The sequence below is a fragment of the Dermacentor albipictus genome, chromosome 5 (genome assembly GCF_038994185.2).
Source record: "Dermacentor albipictus isolate Rhodes 1998 colony chromosome 5, USDA_Dalb.pri_finalv2, whole genome shotgun sequence".
Classification (NCBI taxonomy): Eukaryota; Metazoa; Arthropoda; class Arachnida; order Ixodida; family Ixodidae; genus Dermacentor; species Dermacentor albipictus.
Genome location: NC_091825.1, coordinates 170,781,020 through 170,788,100, shown reverse-complemented (window position 1 = coordinate 170,788,100; position 7,081 = coordinate 170,781,020). Strand labels below are relative to the sequence as shown.

General features: G+C 51.4%; 1 pseudogene; it reads left to right on the top strand.

Moving 5' to 3' along the window:
- The first annotated feature begins 1,712 nt into the window (after positions 1 to 1,712).
- On the top strand, positions 1,713 to 2,997 carry LOC135916672 (uncharacterized; annotated as a pseudogene).
- Positions 2,998 to 7,081: the final 4,084 nt, after the last annotated feature.

Sequence of the window (7,081 nt, the reverse complement as noted above, 5' to 3'; positions counted from 1 at the left end):
ATCCCGAGTTTCGCCAAACTCGACGCATCCTCCATAGCACCCCAAGTCTGCACAGCGCCAGCCGTTACTATAACCCAATATGGTATACCTGAGGTAGGACAGCCACACCAGGTTAACCCTTGCCGCCAGGAAAAGTCGAAGTGAATGGAAAAGATGAGAGGACAAGAAAGATTAAAAGAAGAGAAAGACGAAGATGACGGTACAGAGAGACAGGAAAAGGCGACTGCCGGTTTCCTCCAGGTGGGTCAGTCTGGAGGTGCCGTCTATGTGAAGCAGAAGTTTAATTGCCTACACCCGACAGGAATTAATTTGGCACGCGGCAACTTAGAATCTCTAAAAGCTGTAACTTAAATCTGAAGCTCTCCTATCATCAACCAATACACAAAACACATTAGGCCACCAGCCAACTTTAATTCTTAACCTCACCTACTCTTTCATTTCGGAGGAAAGGGAGGGAGAGGGGGAGAGAGGGGAAATGGGAAAAAGGGGAAAAAGGGGAAAAAAATTCCTGCCTACTACTCAATTTAATTTACTTTTTCAGTATTTTACGTCTATACCAAGTGTACGATCCCCTTCTTCCATGTACACTTGCCCGCGCCCGCTTCTGCACGCGTCGCCCTCCTGTTTGCTATACCGAATTCGCCCCCCCCCCCTTTTTTTTAAACCCCCTCGACAACACATTCCGAAGTCAATATGCTTTTTCGGCGCCTCAACCCAGGGTATCGCCTTCTGGATGCCGCCGTAACGACACCTACGTTAAGCGCGTGGGGCAGTGCCCCTTGAAAGACCCTGCCGCTGCCTTTCAGTCCCCCCACACATTGTACCGCAGACTCCCCGTCGCCACCTTAACTATTTCAAAATTACTCGACCTATTGCTTGACCGGCCGTTCTAATGCCTCAAAAACATGCCGCCAACGACTTCCCCTGAATACCTCCTAACCTTTCGCATCCCAAACACGCTCCCAAGCCCCCGTATTTCTTAAAGATTTCATTTTTCTCTTTCTTTTTCTTTCACCCCCCCCCTTTGTTGCGTCTTGGTACGGCCCTGGCACCCCCCTGCTTTTTTTCCCCCTTTTTTCCCCTTTTTTCTGATTCTATTTCTTTTCTTTCCTCCCCGCGTGCCCACTCTCACACTCTTGTCCCTTCGTCTTGAGAATGAGGCTCACGGACGTCGGACGACAGCGCCTGTTCCCTCTTGTAATCTCTCTCTTTAAAACCAGCCGCCAGCGACAACACCCGCACGTGACGTCACTGCACTAACCCTTTAAAACTAACACGCCGAGGATGACGAGGCCGCCTTTGACGAAGATAGGTCCACCTATCGAAACGTTGGCCAGCCTGTCTGAGGTACTTCAACCCTGTTTAAAAAAGTTTATACCACAGTGTGCCATTCCATCTGCCAGCCCCTTTCTTGTTTTTGGAGAGGCCAGAGGGGTGTGTTGCCTCCGCCAGGGGGCCTTAAAGGTCCAAACACCTGTAGTGTCCATGTATGGCACTCTTTGGAATGAAGGAAGGCAACCCTGAGGTTCAGGGGAGCTTCCAAGATGGCTGCAGTTTCGTTGAAATAAATGTGTGTGTGTTCCCAACAGAATTGGCTGTAATCAGTCTCAATACTCGAACTACTATACGTTACAATGGCGACGAGGATGCGTCTGAACTTCGCGAAGGCTGCCAAGCAATGATTTTAAGCAGAACTAAGATACCAACACACATTGTCGAAGCTTCTACTTTGCGGTATGGCGCACAACATGCTTCCATCGTTCCCTTTCTTCGACGCGCGTGCCACTGACGCCAACAACGTCGGCACCGAGTGGTTGAAGTGGGTGAAACGCTTCGAAAACTTCATCGTAGCCTGCGGTATCACAGCCGACGCCCGGAAGACGCCCATACTACTACACTACGTGGGGGAAGAAGTGTATGACATATACTGTGCACTACCCGATCCTCCCGCAGCCGCAGCTGCGTCTACCATTTCAAGCACCGGTGGCTCCAGTAACGCAACCCCTCTCCTACACCGCAGCACGTAGGAAGCTCGATGACTATTTCGCACCCCGAGTAAACACTACCTTCGAGGTTTACCGCTTCCGTCAAGCCAAGCAAATGGAAAACGAGTCGCTCGACGCATTTTACGCCAGGCTACGACAGCTTGTTAGGCACTGTGCTTTCGCCGATGACGACACCGAAATCAAGAATCAAATATTGCTGTCTACAACGTCGACACGTCTACGCCGGTATGCCATGCAGCATGACCTCGACTTGCAAGGAATTCTCAAACAAGGCAGGTTATTTGAAGAGGTCGAGCACGACATCTCCGTGATCGAGCAAGAAAGCCGGCAGTGTAAGGAAAACTCGGCGTCAGCGTCTACACTTGCAGTAAACTCCGAGCGCACCTCGCGACCTCATCAGCCGAAGCACCATGTGAAAGAGCCGTCACGGACTCGTGAGCCTCCGCGCCATCAACGGGCAAACGCGACATGCTACAACTGCGGAAAACCATGGCCTCACAGTAAGGGACGCTCTAGTTGCCCCGCTCTCGGCAAACGGTGTACTGCGTGTCACAAAACTGGACACTTTGCTAGTGTGTGTCGTTCAGCACACAAAGCCGTATACGCAGTCGTGCGCGACAGCAGCCCTGACAGTGATGAACACGTTTTCATGACCTCCTCTCACTGTCACGCAGTCACGGGATCTCCACAGGTGGACGTCAAACTTGATGGCGAGGACGTCCGTTTTACAACTGATACTGGCACTACCGTGTCTGTCGTCGGTTCGAACAGCTTAAAAAATCGTCTAAGCAAGGAAACGCTGTCCAAGACATCTAAGAAAGTATTTGCTTATGGGGCAAGTTCTCCTTTACCGCTACTTGGAAAGCTTGATGTTGTCATGACCTACAAGGAGAGCAGCAGCCATGAAACTCTCTACGTTGTGTCTGGAGACTGTGCACCACTGCTCAGTTTCTCTGCAGCTTCCCGTCTAGGACTAGTCCAGATCACGTAAAGTGTGGGAGACGTTACCAACAGACTGGATCCGAGGATGGCCTACCCAGACCTCTTCAAGGGAGTGGGCTGACTAAAGGACTACCAGGTGCACCTCCATGTTGACCCCAGTGTTCAACCAGTAGCCCAACCTCACAGACGCATTCCCTTCTCTGTGCGAAAGCCACTGGAAAAAGAGCTCGAAAGGCTACAGTCCCTTGGCATAATCGAAAAGACTGAAGGACCAACCCCCTGGGTATCACCAATTGTCACAGTACCGAAGCCACATGACCCTGAGCACATTCGAATGTGTGTTGACATGCGCTGTGCCAACCAAGCTATCCAGCGTGAGAGACACGTCACAACCACAGTGGACGACATCTTTGTTGCTTTGAACGGCTCCATCTTATTCTCTAAACTCGATCTGAAAGATGGGTACCACCAACTAGAACTTGACGCATCATCCCGTGTGATCACCACTTTCTCCACACATGCTGGGCTCTTCCGATACAAGAGACTCAACTTCGGAATCAACTCGGCAGCCGAAGTGTTTCAGGACACCATCCGTCAGGTTCTAACTAACATCCCCAACGTGCTCAACGTAAGCGATGACATATTGGTGCATGGAAAGACTGAGAAAGAACATGATAAGGCTTTGAAGGCCACATTGGAATGCCTACTTGCAAGTGGTCTCACACTGAACGTAAAGAAATGCAAGTTCTACCAACGGGAACTTACATTTTTCGGGCATGTGTTCTCCAGCAACGGTGTGCAACCGGACCCCACTAAGGTGTCTGCGATCTTGGGTGCATCACCACCTTCCAGCGCCACTGAAGTGAAGAGTCTCCTCGGGCTCGTTAACTACTGTGGTCGGTTCATACCCAACTTGGCTCACCTCACCCAACCACTCAGGAAACTCACAGCCAAAGGAGAGGACTGGTGTTGGACCGACATACAGCAAGACGCCCTGGACGAACTGAAGAGAAAGCTTTCCGAGGCCACAACTCTCGCCTACTTCGATCCAGGAAAGAACATCACACTCATTGTAGATGCTGCTCCTCATGGCCTTGGTGCCATTCTCACGCAGACATCCGGAAGCGAAACCAGAGTGGTAGCATATGGGAGTCGTGCTCTTTCTCCTGTGGAGGCATGCTACTCTCAAATTGAACGGGAAATGCTGGCCGTGGTGTGGGGAATTGAGCATTTTCACATCTACTTGTATGGGACAGCATTCTGCCTACTGACAGACCACAAGCCATTGGTCAGCATTCTCAGCAACCCTCGCTCCCTGCCTTCAGCACGGCTGGAGCGTTTGGCACTTCGAATTCAACAATACACCTATGAAGTGCAACACACTAGTGGTCCAAGTAACCCATCTGACTACTTGTCCCGACACCCAGTAAACTCCACGTCACCATATCGGTGCATGGAGTCTGTCGCCGAACAGTATGTGAACTTCATTGTGGCTCATTGCCTGCCTCGTGCCATGACCAGAGAAGAGGTAACCGAAGCAACGCTCGCTGACCCGGTGATGAACTCGCTCAAGAAAGCCCTAAAGCAACCCCAGCAAGGCAAAGATTGGAAGACCACAACTCTGATGCCCTTCTCTCGCGTTGCGACAGAACTGTCAGTTTCCAAAGAAGGCCTTGTGTTAAGAGGCACGCGGATAGTACTGCCAGCACAACTTCACACTAAGGCAGTGCATCTTGCACATCGAGGACACCAAGGCATTGTCAAGACAAAACAGCTGTTGCGTGAGAAAGTGTGGTTTCCAGGGATAGACTCTTTGGTGGACCAGACAGTTAAGAGTTGCCTGGCATGCCAAGCAAACACACCAGTACACCATCGAGATCCCTTGCCAATCCAGGAGCTGCCTCGAGGCCCGTGGACTGAACTGTCGTTAGATTTTGCTGGCCCTTTCCCTGATGGCAAGTATGCCATGGCAGTGGTGGATGATTTCTCCAAGTACCCAGTTGTTAGCATCCTACACACTCTTGCAGCACCTACAGTCATCAAGCAACTGCGCACTGTTTTCGCTCAGTTCGGCTGTCCAGAAGTTGTAAAGTCGGACAATGGCTCACCATTTCAGAGTGAGAGTTTTGCAGAGTTCGCCAGTGAGCTCGGGTTCAAGCATCACCGCATCACTCCACGGTGGCCAGAGGCTAATGGGGAAGCAGAAATATTCATGCGCACCCTCAAGAAGTCTATACTCGCAAGTCGTGTCAGCCACTTGGATTGGACTAATGAGCTTCAGTCGTTCCTCCTGGCTTATAGGTCTACACCCCATAGTTCCACAGTAAAATCTCCGTTTGAACTTCTGTTTGGGAGACCCATGAAGAATCTTCTACCCACACTTGTCGCTGGTACTCACAACTCGGCTCAGTATGAGGCCAGACAGAATGACACTAAAAGAAAAGCATACAACAAGTGGTACGTCGACACTCAGAGGCATACGAGTAACAACCAGCTGTGTGTGGGACAACAAGTCCTCTGTAAACAGGACAGGTCAAACAAGTTTCCGCCTTACTATGACCCACACCCATACACAATAACCAAAGTCAATGGCTCCAGAATCACAGCATCCAGAGATGGAGTGTCGATTTGTCGCAACTCAAGTTTCTTCAAAGATGCAAGCACAGTTCAAGTGGAACGACATCAGGACCCGACCGACATGCCATATCTGGATGATAAAGCTGTGCCAAGTAACAGTGACCTTCCAACCCCCAGCATAGCTACTCCTAGCCAAGCCATATCAGCAGCTCCCAAGACCGTCTCACAGCGGTACCCCCAATGATCCAGGCAACGACCTAGGCACCTGAAAGACTTCGTGTTTAAGCAAAACTGATTTTTTTCTTCCCTGAGGGGATGATGTAGTGTCCATGTATGGCACTCTTTGGAATGAAGGAAGGCAACCCTGAGGTTCAGGGGAGCTTCCAAGATGGCTGCAGTTTCGTTGAAATAAATGTGTGTGTGTTCCCAACAGAATCAGCTGTAATCAGCCTCAATACTCGAACTACTATACGTTACAACACCCAGCATCGGCTCAACCCCCAGCATCCCCCTTTCCCCAAACACGGCTAAGCCGCACACGGTTACACGCGGGAGGGTCCAACCTTCGTGTGCTCGGGTACGTGGTGTCGCAACACACCAAACGCCTGCTGACGCAGACGCCCCTGCGGGGACACGGTGATCGGAGATCGAAGTAGTCGGTCGAAGAGGGGAAGAGGAGCGCCGCATCGGTGATAGCAAGCGACGACGTGGGAAATGCAATGAACCGGCAGCGTTGAAGTCCTGTGGAGATGAGGAACGTCTTGGATAATAATCGTAGTAGGAACGCCGACGTTGTTGTACAGGGCCAGAAAACTCATCCCTTTCCAACCCGTCATAGCCATGCCTTTCATCTTGCTGGCGGCGTCGGCAAAACCTCGAACTGTGGCCACGGATGCCGCAATAGTAGCAAACCGGTCGAGGTGGGCTCCATGCGTTGTAAGATGGAGGAGGTGGTGGTCTTGTAGTGATGGGATTCAGGGAAATGTGCGGTGCAGGTGCCTGTTTTTGTGGCTGCTGAGAGGGTGGCACTATAGAGACAACCTGAGCGTAAGTTGGCGTAGGGCTTGGGTGCGGGCTCAGGACTTGCGGGCAGGCCAAGGCAGCTATCTCTTTCCTCGCGATATGGCGTAGGCCGCCACAAGGAGGCGCCATATGGACCTCAGGAGCGTTTGACGAAGCTTGGGCTTGCAGTTCCTCACGGACGATGGAGCGAATCAAGGCACGTAGCTCGCTGTCGTTGGACGCCTTGAAATCAAATGTCTCAGGGTGTAAGCGGAGCATATGAAGCTCATCGACACGCTTACACGTACTGATGATGTCTGCGACGTAAGTGGGGTTCAGAACTACAAGAGCATTGAATGCCACAGTCCCAATGCTCTTGGGCAGGTGGTGTACCCACTTACTCTCTGCCATTGAGGTGTGCACGTGGCGGCAGAGGGCGAGGACGTCCTCTATGTACGAAGTGTACGACTCGCCCTAGTACTGAACACGCTCAGCAAGCTTCTTCTTGGCAATATCGGAGCGGACAGACGAGTTCGCGAAATTCTGGTGTAGGT